The sequence below is a fragment of the Neomonachus schauinslandi genome, chromosome 1 (assembly GCF_002201575.2).
Source record: "Neomonachus schauinslandi chromosome 1, ASM220157v2, whole genome shotgun sequence".
Taxonomy (NCBI): domain Eukaryota; kingdom Metazoa; phylum Chordata; class Mammalia; order Carnivora; family Phocidae; genus Neomonachus; species Neomonachus schauinslandi.
In genome coordinates, this window is record NC_058403.1 from 148,634,501 (window position 1) to 148,649,200 (window position 14,700).

Genomic DNA, 14,700 nt, shown 5'->3' on the forward strand with positions numbered 1-14,700 from the left:
TGTGTTAGAGTGGGGAATTCTACTTGTTGCTTTTCAAATGTTAAACGAACTTGGCACTGCTGGATCAAACCAACTTGGTTGTAATATTGATCATTTTTATATAAAGCTGAATTCAGTTTGCTAATGTTTTGCTAGAAAACTCTGCAGTTCTGTTCATGACAAAGTTTAGTGTTCTCACAATAATCCTTTTCAGGTTTTGGTATCAAGATTATGCTTGTCTCATAACACAAGTTGGGTTGTGTTTCCTTTTTTTCTATTCTCTGTAAGGCTTTATAAAAGATCATTGCATTTCTTCCTCATAGGTTAGAAAGAATTCACTGGTGAAGCCATCAGGGCCTGAAATTTTATTGGTAGGAAGGGTTGTTGTTTTTAAGTAAGGCTCTATACCTAGCGTGGAGCCCAAAGCAGGGCTTGAACTCATGACCCTGAGATCAAGACCTGAGTTCATAACCCTGAGATCAAGACCTGAGCTGAAATCAAGAGTCAGATGCTTAACCAACTGAGCCACCCAGGCTCCCCTGTTGTTTTAAACAGCTCTACTGAGATATAATTCACATGCCACAACTCACCAACTTAAAGTGTATAATACAATGGTGTTTAGTATATTCATAGAGTTGTGCGGTCATCACAATTTTAGAACACTGTGAGGTATTAAACTACAGATTCAGTGTTTTAACATTTTTCAGATGTTTTATTTCTTCTTGTATCTGTTTTGTAAATTGTATTTTCCTGAAAATTCCTCTATTTCATCTACATTTTCAAATTTCTAGATATAACACTGTTCATAAACCTCTTATTTTTCTAATGTCTATAGGATCTATAATGATGTCCTCTTTTTCCTTGATCTTGGTGAATTCGTACTTTCTTTTCTTTTTGTTCGGTTTTGCTAGGGATTAATTAATTTTATTAATCTCTCCAAAGAACTAATTTTAGCTTTGCTGATCCTACTGCATATTGGTTTTCTATTTCATTTAAATTTCTTCTTGTTTTTGTGATTTCCTTACCATTTCTTTGGGTTTAACTTGCTATTCTTTTCTGATTTTTCAGATATACCTAGATAACGGATTTTCAGACTATTTCTCTTCTAACATGTAAATATAAGTCTACACATATTCTTTTAAGCTTGGCTTTAGCTGCATCCTACAAGCTTTGATGTACCATTTAAAAATGATCATTCATATAAGTAAGTCAAGGAGATGAAAAGTACAGCATAGGGAATATAGTCAATAATATTGTAATAACATTGTATGGTGACAGATGGTGGTGACTTATCATGGTGAGCACTGAGTAATGTATAAAATTGCTGAATCACTATGTTGTACACCTGAAACAAATATAACCCTTTATGTCAATTATACCTCAATAACTCTTAAAAATGATCATTATTTTCTATTTTCTGATTTCCATTATGACTTCTCTGATTCATGAATTTAGTAATGAATTGCTTAATTTCCAAATATTTGGGTAGTTGCTGGTTATATTTTTGTTATTCATTTCTTTTTTTTTTTTAATTTTTTTTTAGATTTTATTTATTTGAGAGAGACAGAGATAGTGAGATAGAGAGCACAAGTGGGGAGGAGAGGGAGAAGCAGGCTCCCCACAGAGTAGGGAGCCCGATGCGGGACTCGATCCCAGGACCCTGGGATCATGACCTGAGCCGAAGGCAGACGCTTAACCGACTGAGCCACCCAGGCGCCCTATATTTTTGTTACTCATTTCTATATTAACTCTACATATGTTTTTAGTCCTTTGAAATTTTTTCATAATTGCTTTATGATCCAGCACATAGACAATTCTGGTGTTTCATACACACTTTTAAAAGAAAATGCATATTGCAGTCACTGGGTGTAGTGTTATATGTAAGTCAATTAGATATAGTTTGTTAATTGCCCAATTCTTCTATATTGTTACTGATTTTTTTGTCTACCTAGTTTTTAAGGTTTTGAGAGAAAAAAATGTTAAAATCTCCTACGTGTTTGTTATTGTATCTGTTTTTCTTCCAGTCTTGTAAAATTGTACTTGCATATTTTGAAGCTAAATCATTAGTGTGCATAGATTTTAAAGATTTTGTTTATTTATTTGTCAGAGAGAGAGAGAGAGAGCACAAGCAGGGGGAGTGGAAGAGGGAGAAGCAGGCTTCCTGCTGAGCAAGGAGCCCGATATGGGACTCAATCCCAGGACCCCGGGATCATGACCTGAGCCGAAGGCAGACATTTAACCGACTGAGCCACCCAGGTGTCCCGTGTGTATAGATTTTAAACAGTATCTCTTGGATGGACTTTTTCAACCTTTGATCACTATGAAATGTCCTTTTTCTTTCTTTCTATTAATGCTTCTTGACTTAAAGTGTACTTTCCCTGATACTAGTACAGCTGCACCTGCTTTCTTGTGCTTAAGGTTTAATGTATCTTTTTCCATCCTTTATCCTTACTTTTAAGGTTATGTCGTACAAGCAGTGTTTAGTTGGTTTCTGTTTTTCTACCCAGTCTGATGATCCTTCTCTCTCTCTTTTTTTACGATTTTATTTATTTGACAGAGAGAGAGCAGAGGGAGAGGGGAGAAGCAGACTCCCCGCTGAGCAGGGAGCCCGATGTGGGGCTCGATCCCAGGACCCTGGGATCATGACCTGAGCTGAAGGCAGCCACTTAACTGACTGAGCCACCCAGGCACCCGATCCTTCTCTTTTAATCGCAGTACCTGGTCCATTTACATGTCATGTAATTGTTGTTGCTTTTCATTCTTTCTTGCATTTCTCTGCTTCCATATGGGTGTCATTTTCTTCTGACTGAAAATTCCTTTGGTGCAAATCTCCTGGTGACAAATTATTATTATCTGGTTGTGAATTATTAGTTTTTGTCTGAGAATGTCTTCCTTTTATCTTCATTTTTGAAGAATATTTTCACTAGGTTTAGAATTCTAGATTGAAAGTTACTTTCTATCATCACTTTGAAGCTTCCATTCCAAGTATTTTCTAGCTTCAATCATTTCCATTAGAAGGTAGTGGGTCTTTTTTCTCTAGATGGTTTAATTTAGGGCCCCCCCACCCTTTTCTTTGGCTTAGAACAGAATTTTACTAAATACGCCTGGGTATGATTTTTTTTTTTTTTTATTCTGCTTAGGGTTGTTAGTGCTTTATTCTAAGGCTTGATGTCTTTGTTACTTTTAGATCACTGTCATCCACTACATCTTCCAACCCTGCTGCTGCCCCATTCTCTCTCTACTCTCTTTTCTGGGACTTCAGTTATACAACAGACCTGTTTACTAGGTCCCATATTTTAAAATGCTACTTTCTGTATTTTTCCTTCTATTTTCTCTTTGTGCTTTAGTCTGGATCATTTCTACTGACCTCTCTGCAAGTCTTCTCTTCATCTGTGTCTAATTTGCTGGTAAGCCCTATTACTATTGAGTAATGTCAGTTCTAGAATTTTCATTTTTTGTAGATTCTTATTCTTTAGGTTATCTAGTTATAATATTGCCATAATTGGAGATCTCCCTAATACATGTATATTTTTAATGCTCGATTTTGATATTAGATTTACAAGAGTTACAAAAATAATCCAGAGATTTCTTATATGCTCTTCACTGAGCTTCCCCTTAAGTTAACATCTTCATAACAAGAGAACTATGATCAAACCTAAGAAATTAAGCTTGCTACAATAGAATCTATGTAAACTTTTCCAATTTGTTCACCAACGTCCTTTTTCCATTGCTGGATCCAACCCAAAATTTGAAATTGCATTAGGTTCCCATGTCTTTCTAGTCTCCTCTGATCTGTGACAGTTCCTTAGTATTTCTTTGTTGCGCATGACCTTAAGGCTTTCACTTTTTTTTAAAGATTTTATTTCTTTATTTGCGGGGAGGGGGGGCAGCAGGAGAGGGAGAGAGATTCTGAAGCAGGCTTTGTGCTGTGCATGGAGGCCCACATGGGGCTTGATCCCACAACATGAGATCAAGACCTGAGCCAAAACCAAGAGTCGGATGCTTAACTGACTGAGCCACCCAGGCACCCCAACCTTGAGCCTTTTAAAGAGCACTGGTCAGTTATTTTGTGCAATGTCTTTGTAGAATGGCCTTCAGTTGGATTTGTCTAATGTTTATTCATGATTAGATTGAGGTTATGCATTATTTGCAAGAATACCACATAAGTGATGTGCCCTTCTCAGTACATCATATTGGGGGCATATGATATCAAAGTGTCTTATTAGTGGTGATGTTAAAATTAATCACTTGGGGATGCCTGGGTGGCTCAGTCGGTTAAGCATCTGCCTTCGGCTCAGGTCATGGTCCCAGGGTCCTGGGATCGAGTCCCGCATCGGGCTCCTTGCTCAGCGGCAAGCCTGCTTCTTCCTCTGTCTGCCTCTCTCTCTGACAAATAAATAAATAAAATCTTTTAAAAAACTTAATCACTTGGTCAAAGTGGTGTCTGCCAGGATTCTCTATTGTAGGGAGTCTGCTTGAGGATCTCTCTCCTTCTCCCTCTGCCACTCCCCTCATTTGCACGTGCTCTCTCTCTCTAAAATAAATGAATAAATCTTAAAAAAAAAAAAATGATGGATTTGCAAGTGCTCTTTAAACTGTAAGGTACAGGGGCACCTGGGTGGCTCAGTTGGTTAAGCGACTGCCTTTGGCTCAGGTCATGATCCCGGGGTCCCGTGATCAAATCCGGTATCGGGCTCCCTGCTCAGCAGGGAGTCTGCTTCTCCCTCTGACCCTCCCCCCTCATGTGCTCTCTCTCTCTCCCAAATAAATAAATAAAATCTTTTTAAAAATTAAAAAAAATAAACTGTAAGGTACAATTTACGTATATATAAAGGATCTGTCATGAGATCTGTCATGATTAGACCTGGTGAGCAGAGGTGGCAACTACTAAGCTTGGTCTTGGTCTTATTCCCTAGGATGCTGGAGGCTGGCATGAAAATGAAGGAGACTGGGAAAAAGGAATCAGGACAGTCTCTATAACTACTCCCAGAGGAATCACTGGATATGCTGTTAAGTGAAACAAGCAAGATGTCGAGGACAGTAAGAAGAAGTGGGAGCTCAAATATACCCATGTATTTACTTATGATTTCAAAAAGAACTAATAAAAATAGTTACCAATAGGGGTAAGGAGAGCATAAGGAAGAGGGGAAAGGGATATGAAGTGAAGCTTCTTTTTAAATAGAAAATCACAGCTAATAAATGCAGAAGGAATAACAGAATTAGAAATCACAAATTTGTAACCCTTAATTTTATTTAAAAAAAAAAATGGATCTAGGTAACAATCACCTAAGGCTTTGAAAGCCAATATAAGAAAGGTTGATAAAACCTTTATAAATGATGGATCAGGCTCACAACATCTGAAGCCATTCTTCACTGGTAATAGGAAAAGCAGATACACTCCTTCTGATGGGATGCAATAAGGAATACACAGCACCACCAAGGAATTATTCTCACCGAAAAAGAAAAAAAAAAACAAAACTGAACATGAATCTAATCAAACATCTACATCTAAACTGTAAGTTTATAGAAAATAGGAAAAAAGGAACATGTTTAATGTCACCACAATAATGCAACCAGCCAAATCCAGGATATCAGAAACTGCAGTTTCAATAAATAAATGGCATTTTTAAAAAGCAGGTACAGGGATTTCTGGTCCAAGATGGCAATGTAGGAAGACCAAGAACTCACTTCCTCCACAGATGCTCTAAATCTACACCTGAGGGCCAAATGAACAGCTTCTATACAACAAAAGATAGAGACCACATAGAGAAAAGCAAGAGAGATGGGAAAGAGTCACAATGGGAACCGCTACTCCTGATGCTGCAAGCTGCAGCAGGGAGGGACAGTACTGAAGACACAGGAAAAAAAGATGGAGCTCAAAAGGGCAACTAGAATATAAAGGATCCAGTCCTAGAACTCTGCTGAACAACGGGAGCTGCTGAAACCCCTCAGCTGGCAAGCCCTACAGTTTATACTCCCTTTCCATCTTAATAGCACAGATAAGAGCAGGGTCTGGGCACTGTAGCTGGCCTGCCGCCTCAGTGAGCCCTGGGCCCCTAGCACATACCAGCCCAAGCTATCCCACCAAGGTGACCCCAACACATTGCACATCGGGACACCCCCAGTCGGGGCTCACTATAGCTCCAGCCATCTTGTCAAGGTGATACAAGTGCAAAGCAACCTGGAACACTCTAGGCTGGCACCAACCTCTGCTCCAGACTTGCCAGGGCACCCTTGGCACAGTGCCCCGGGAACCCCTGGCCCTTCCCACCTCAGTGCCAGCTGTCTCACCAGGGTACCCCTGTGCAAAGTATCCCAGGACACTCCAGCCCATGCCATGCCTCGGCTCCAGCCACCCCACAAGGGTGCCCCTGCATGGACCACCCAGGACATCCTGATCCATGCCCACTTCAGTTCCAGTTGCATCCCCTTCCAGGGCACCCCTGTGCAGAGCATCCTGGGACACCCCAGCTTGTACCCACTTCAGCTTCAGCTGTCCTCCCAGGGTACTCTCTGTACAGTGAGCCCCAGGACCCCCTGGCTTATATCCATTTCACCTTCAGCTATCCTGCCAAGGTGCCCTCTGCACAGAGTGTTCCAGGACCACCCCAGCCTGTACCCACTTCAACTCTTGCCATCCCTCCAGGAGAGTTCCAGAGGTCCTGGAGTGCACCAGGACCCCAGCCCATGACAGCCACAGGTCCAGCCAGCCAGTCTATTAGAAAGTGGGGGAGGAATAGTAAAGTATCTTCCAAACTGAGAAGGCACTTTGAGGCTAGAAAATGAAGCAGGTGACTCCATGCAGTTTACAGAGTTTTATTCAGGGTAACTTACTGACGGGGGGAACAGGGAGGCAACAATTCAGGCAGCTGCATGGCTATCTTCCACAAAGTCTGGATCTTAGTCCACAGATTTTATAAAGTGAAGGGACATGCAGAAGGGTTCTGTAGTGAGATCAAAGGGTTTGCATGCACCTAATTGACAACTAACCTTAAATTAGATCTTGTGGTGCCACCTATGTATGCATCAGGAAGGGGAAAGACTTTGTTATCTCTATCAGATTCATGGGAGGCCAAAGCAAGCCTCCCCCCATCCCAGCCTTGGTAGCATTTCTAAGGTGTGTATATTAATCTCCAAGGGGCTCAGAACACATAACCCCAAGAGAGGTCATCTGGTGAACATGAACAAGATGGAGGGCCAAAGATGAAGACAGTCTTGTCAGCATTCCAACACTCTACAGTCACTAGGCACACACAGTCTACACGGGGATGACCATACATCAAATCATCCCTTCAATTTTAGAAGTAACTTCCACCTAATTTGTAGAAACAAACATAGAAAGTCAAGCAAAATGAGGAGACAGGAATATGTTCCAATGAAAGAACAAGACAAAACCTCAGAAAAAGAACTAAATGAGATGAAGATAAACAGTGTATCTGATAAAGAGTTCAAAAGTTCATAAAGATGCTCACCAGACTCGAGAGAAGGGTGGAGAAGCTCAGTGAGAACGTCAACAAAGAGAAAGAAAATATGAAAAAGAATCAATCAGAATTGAAGAATATAGTAACTGAAGTGAAAAATACACTAGAGGGGATCAACCACAGATTAGTGGATACAGAATGATCAGCAATCTGGAAAACAGGGTAGTGGAGAACAATCAAGCTAAACAACAAAAAGAAAAAAAAAGAAGGCAGGTTAAGGGATCTCTCAGATAATTTCTAGTGAGCAAATACTCGCATTATAAGGGTATGAAAAAGAGAAGAGAAAAAGGGGCAGAAAACTTATTTGAAGATATACTAGCTGAAAACATCCCTGAACTGAGGAAATAAATAGACATCCAGGTTCAGGACACACAGAGAGCTCCAAATAAGATGAACCCAAAGAGGTCTACGTCATGACATGTAATGATTAAAATGTCAAAGATTAACAGAATTTTAAAAGCAGCAATAGAGAAGCAACTAGTTACTACAAGGGAAACCCCCATAAACTTATCAGCTGATTTTCAGCAGAAACTTTGCAGGCCAGAAGAGAGTGGCATGATATATTCAAAGTGTTGAAAGTTAAAAACCTACAACCAAGAATACCCTACCCAGCAAGGTTATCATTCAGAATTGAGGGAAAGATAGGTTTCCCAGAAAAATAAAAGTTAAAGGAGTTCATCACCACAAACAGGCCTTAGAAGAAATATTAAAGGGATCTTTTTAAGTGGAAAAGAAAAAGTCATAATTAGAAACGAAATTATGAAAAGAAAAAATTTTATGAGTAAAAGGCAACACACAGTAAAGGTAGTGTAGTCATCACTTACAAAGCTAGGATGAAGTTGAAAAGACAAAAGAAGTCAAATCAATTATATTTTAAAAATTAGCTAAGGGGACTCACAAAATAAAAAGACATAAAATAGGGATGCCTGGGTGGCTCAGTCAGTTAAGCGGCTGCCTTCGGCTCAGGTCATGATCCCAGAGTCCTGGGATCGAGTCCCGCATCAGGCTCAGTGGGAAGCCTGCTTCTTCCTCTGCCTGCCGCTCCCTCTGCTTGTGCTCTATCTATCTCTATCTCTGTGATAAATAAATAAATAAATAAAAAGATAAATAAATAAATAAAATCTTTTAAAAAACGCTTTAAAAAATAAAAAGATGTAAAATATAATAACATATACATAAAATGTGGAGGGAAGAATAAAAATGAAGTTCTTTTACAATGTGTTCAAATTTAAGTGACCATCAACTTATACTTAGAATGTTATATATGAACCTCATGGTAACCACAAACCAAAAACCTATGATACACAAAAAAATGAAGAGAAAGAAAATCCAGCTTAACACTAAAGAAAGTGATCAACCACAAGGAAAGATAGCAAGAGAAGAAAGGAACAGAGAAGAACTACAAGAACTAACCAGAAAATAACAAAATGGCAATAAGTTCATACTTACTTACATATTTACATCAATAATTACTTTAAATGTAAATGGTCCAAATGCTCCAATCAAAAGACACACGGTGACACATGGATAAAAAAACAAGACCCCTCTATATGCTGCCAATAAGAGACCCACTTCAGAACTGAAGACACATACACACTGAAAGCTAAGGGATGGAAAAATATATTCCATGCAAATGGAAGTAGGGGAGGGGGAAGCCAGGATAGCAATACTTATATCACAAAAGAGAAAAAGAAGTGCATTACATAATGATAAAGGGATCAATATAATACGAGGATATAACAATTGTAAATATCTATATGCCCAAGACTGAAGCACCTAAATACATAAAGCAAATATTAACAGATATAAAGGGAGAAATTGACAGTAGTATGATAATAGTAGGGGACTTTAACACCCCACTTACATCAAGGAAAATTTTCCAGGACAGATCCCATGTTGAGCCACAAAACAAGTCTAAATAAATTTGACAAGATTAAAATCATATTAAGCATCTTTTCCAACCACAACAGTATGAAACTAGAAATCAATTACAAGAAAAAAGCTGGAAAAAAACCACAAACACATGGCGGCTAAACAACATGCTACTAAACAACCAATGGGCCAATGAAGAAATCAAAGAGGAAATTAAAAAATATACTGAGACAAATGAAAATGAAAACACAATGGTCCAAAATCTCTGGGATGCAGTGAAAGCAGTTCTAAGAAGGAAATATAGAGCAATACAGGCCTACCTCAAGAAACACAAAAGCTCATATAAACAAGCTATCCTTAGATCTAAATGAACTAGAAAAAGAACAAGCAAAGCCCCAAGTTAGTAGAAGGAAGGAAATAATAAAGATCACAGTGGAAATAAATGAAATAGACTAAAAAACAATAGACAAGATCAATGAAACCAAGAGCTGGTTCTCTGAATTTTTTTTTTTTTTTAAGATTTTATTTATTTGCGAGAGAGACAATGAGAGACAGAGAGCCTGAGAGGGAGGAGGGTCAGAGGGAGAAGCAGACTCCCCGCTGAGCAAGGAGCCCAATGTGGGACTCAATCCCGGGACTCCAGGATCATGACCTGAGCCGAAGGCAGTCGCTTAACCAACTGAGCCACCCAGGTGCCCCGTGAGAGCTGGTTCTTTGAAAAAACAAAATTGAGGGGCGCCTGGGTGGCTCAGTTGGTTAAGCGACTGCCTTCGGCTCAGGTCATGATCCTGGAGTCCCTGGATCGAGTCCCGCATCAGGCTCCCTGCTCGGCAGGGAGTCTGCTTCTCCCTCTGACCCTCCCCCCTCTCATGTGCTCTCTCTCATTATCTCTCTCTCAAATAAATAAATAAAATCTTAAAAAAAAAAAAAAGATTTTGGGCGCCTGGGTGGCTCAGATGGTTAAGCGTCTGCCTTCGGCTCGGGTCATGATCTCAGGGTCCTGGGATCGAGTCCCGCATCGGGCTCCCTGCTCTTTGGGAGCCTGCTTCTCCCTCTGCCTCTCTCTCTCTGTCTCTAATGAATAAATAAATAAAGTCTTTAAAAAAAAAAAAAAAAAAAAAAAGAAAAAACAAAATTGATAAACCTTTGGCCAGAGTCATCAGGAAAAAAAATGAGAGGACTGAAATAAATAAAATCAGAAATTAAAAAGGGGAAGTAACAACTGACATCCATAGAATGCAAAGGATTATAAGAGAATATGAAAAAGTATATGCCAACACACTGGACAACCTAGAAGAAATGGATAAATTCCTAGAAACATACAATCTCCCAAAACTAAATCAGGAAGAAATAAAAAACTTGAACACACCCAATACTAGTAATGAAACTGAATTGGTAATCAAAAAACTCCAAGGAAACAAAAGTCCAGGACCCAGTGGATTCACAGGTAAATTCTACTAAACATTAAAAAAGAGTTAATACCTATTCTCTTCAAACTATTCCAAAAATAGAAGAGGAAGGAAAGCTTCCAAATACATCCCATGAGGCCAGCATTACTCTGAACCAAAACCAGACCAAGATGCTATAAAAAAAGAAAACCACAGGTCAATATCCCTGATGAACTCAGATGTAAAAATCCTCAACAAAATATTAGCAAACCAAATCCAAAAATATATTAAAAGTATTATTCACACAATCAAGTAGGACTTATTCAGGGAATACAAGGATGGTTCAACATCGGAAAATCCATCAATGGGATACACCACATTAACAAAATGAAGGATAAAAACCACAGAAGCATTTCAATAAATGCAGAAAAAGTATTTGACAAAATTCAACACCTATTCATGATAAAAAAAAGAAAACCTCTAAAAAAATTGAGTTTAAAGGGAACATACCTCAACATAATAAAGGTCACATATGACAAACCCACAACTAAAATCATACATAATGGTGAAAAACAGAGCTTTCCCTCTAAGATCAGGAACAAGACAAGGATGTCCACTCTCACTACTTTTATTCAACATAGTACTGGAAGTCCTAGACACAGCAATGGATGAAAAATAAAAGGCATCCAAACTGATAAGAAAGAAGTAGTAAAACTGTCGCTAGTTGCAGATGACATGATACTATATATAGAAAATCCTAAAGACTCCACCAAAAAACTATTAGAATAAATGAATTCTGTAAAGTTGCAGGATACAAAAGTAATACACAAAAATACGCTGAATTTCTGTAATTAATAACGAAGTTGCAGAAAGAGAAATTAACAATTTCATTTACAATTGCACCAAAAAGAATAAAATAACTAGGAATAAACTTAACCCAAGAGATGAAAGACCTCTAAAACTATAACACACTGATGAAAGAAACTGAAGATGACACAAACAAATGGAAAGATAATCCATGCTCATGGATTAGAAGAATTAATATTATTAAAACATCCATACTGCCCAAAGCAATCTACAGATTCAATGCAATCCCTATCAAAACACCAACAGCAGGCGCCTGGGTGGCTCAGATGGTTAAGCATCTGCCTTCGGCTCAGGTCATGATCTCAGGGTCCTGGGATCGAGTGCCGCATCGGGCTCCCTGCTCCTTGGGAGCCTGCTTCTCCCTCTGCCTCTCTCTCTCTCTCTCTCTCTGTCTGTCATGAATAAATAAATAAAATCTTTAAAAAAAAAAAAAAAACCACCAACAGCATTTTTCACATAACTAGAACAAATAATCCTAAAATTTGTATGGAGCCACAAAAGACCCTGAATAGCCAAAGCAATCTTGTGAAAGAAGAACAAAGCTGGAGGTATTACAATCCCAGATTTCAAGATACAGTAGAGAGCTATAATAATGAAAACAGTATGGTGCTGGCACAAATACAGACACACAGATCAACAGAACAGAATAGAGAGCCCAGAAATATACCAACGCTTATATGGTCAATGAACCTGTGACAAAGGAGGCAAGAATATACAATGGGGGAAAAGACAGTCTCTTCAATAAATGGTGCTGGGAAAACTGGACAGGTACATGCAAAAGATTAAATTGGACCACTTTCTAACACCATACACAAAACTAAACTCAAAATGGATTAAATGTGAGACCTGAAATCATAAAATTCCTAAAGAAAAATAGGCAGCAATTTCTTTGCATTAGCCTTAGCAACTTTTTTCTAGATAGTCTCCTCAGAAAAGGGATACAAAAGCAAAAATAAATGATTGGGACTGCATCCAAATAAAAAGCTTTTGCACAGTGAAGGAAACCATCAACAAAATGAAAAGGCAACCTACTGAATAAGAGAAGATATTTGCCAATGATGTATCTGATAAGGGGTTAGTATCCAAAATATATAAAGAACTTATACAAGTCAACAGCAAAAACAAACAAAAAACTCAAACAAATAATCCAATTAAAAAATGGGCAGAGGACCTGAACAGACATTTTTCCAAAGAAGACATCCAAATGGCCAACAGACACATGAAAAGATACTCAGCATCATTTGTCATCAAGGAAATGCAAATCGAAACCACAATGAGATATCACCTCATACCTATCAGAATGGCTAAAATTAACAACACAAGAAACAACAAGTGCTGGTGAGGATATGGAAAAAAAGGAACCCTCATGCACTTTTGGTTGGTGGGAATGTAAATTGGTGCAGCCACTGTGAAAGCCGGAATGGAAGTTCCTCAAAAAATTAAAAATAGAACTACCCTATGATCCAGTAATTCCACTACTGGATATTTACCCAGAGAAAATGAAAACACTAATTTGAAAAGATGTATACACCCCTAGTTTTATTACATCATTATTTACAATAGCCAAGACATGGAAGTAACTTAAATGTCCACTAGTAGATGAATAAAGAAAATATGGTACATACATACAATGGAATATTACTGAGCCATAAGAAAGAATGAAACCTACACTGTTGGTGGGAATGCAAGCTGGTGCAGCCACTCTGGAAAACAGTATGGAGGTTCCTCAAAAAGTTGAAAATGGAGCTACCCTATGACCCAGCAATTGCACTACTGGGTATTTACCCCAAAGATACAAAAGTAGGGATCCGAAGGGGTACGTGCACCCCGATGTTTATAGCAGCAATGTCCACAATAGCCAAACTATGGAAAGAGCCTAGATGTCCATCAACAGATGAATGAATAAAGAAGATATGGTATATGTATACAATGGAATGTTATGCAGCCATCAAAAAATGAAATTTTGCCATTTGCAGTGATGGATGGAACTAGAGGGTATTATGCTAAGTGAAATAACTCAATCAGAGAAAGACAATTATCATATGATCTCACTGATATGTGGAATTTGAGAAACAAGACAGGATCACAGGGGAAGGGAGGGAAAAATGAAACAAGACGAAAGCAGAGAGGGAGACAAACCATAAGAGACTCTTAATCTCAGGAAACAAACTGAGGGTTGCTGGAGTGGACGGGGATGGGAGGAATGGGGTGGCTGGGTGATGCACATTGAGGAGGGTATGTGCTATGGTGAGTGCTATGAATTATGTAAGACTGATGAATCACAGACCTGTACCCCTGAAATAAATAATACACTATATGTTAATAAAAAAAAAAAAAGAATGAAATCTTGCCATTTGTGACAACACAGATAGACCCAGAGGGTATTACGCTAAGTGAAATAAGTCAGACAAAGACAAATATTGTATGATTTCACTTAAATGTGGAATCTTAAAAACAAACAAACAAATAAATGAACAAACAAACAAAAAAAACAGAATCAGACCTATAAATACCAAGAATGAACTGATGGTTCATTCATAGCAGGGAGAGGAAATGGGGAGGGGCAAAATGGGTGAAGGGGAAGGGGTGGAATGGGCTTCCACTTATGGAATGTATAAGTTAGGGGGACGAAAGGCACAGCACAGGGCCCACAATCAATGGCACTATAATATATGTGCTGTATGGTGACGATGGCAGCTACACTTGTGGTGAGCACAGCATAAGGCACAGAATTGTTGAATCACTATGTCGTACACCTGAAACTAACATAACAATGTGTGTCAGTTCGACCTCCATAAAAGAAAAAAATGAAAAGGCAAACTCTGGGAGTAGATATTTATAATACAAATAACAAGAAAAAGAACTCAAATCTATTATATGAGTAAAAATTCTATCAATCAGTAAAGAAAAGACAGAGATAACCCAATAGAAAAAATGGGTATTAACCAACAGTTCACAAAAGATGATATTCAAATGGCCAACAGACCCATGAAAATGTGCTCAATGAGTGATCTCTGATACCTTTCAGAATGGTCAAAATGAAAAAGACTGAGTCTTGGTGAAGATGTGGAACAACCAGAAATCTCACTCACTACATACGGCAGCATAAACAG

The 14,700-nt window shown here is 38.6% G+C and overlaps 1 protein-coding gene across 1 annotated transcript in view; it reads right to left on the minus strand.

Annotated features, from left to right (window-relative positions):
• Window positions 1–14,700, minus strand: part of DLEC1 (DLEC1 cilia and flagella associated protein) — a 73,148-nt gene that overhangs the window by 40,012 nt on the left and 18,436 nt on the right. The window lies entirely within an intron of this gene.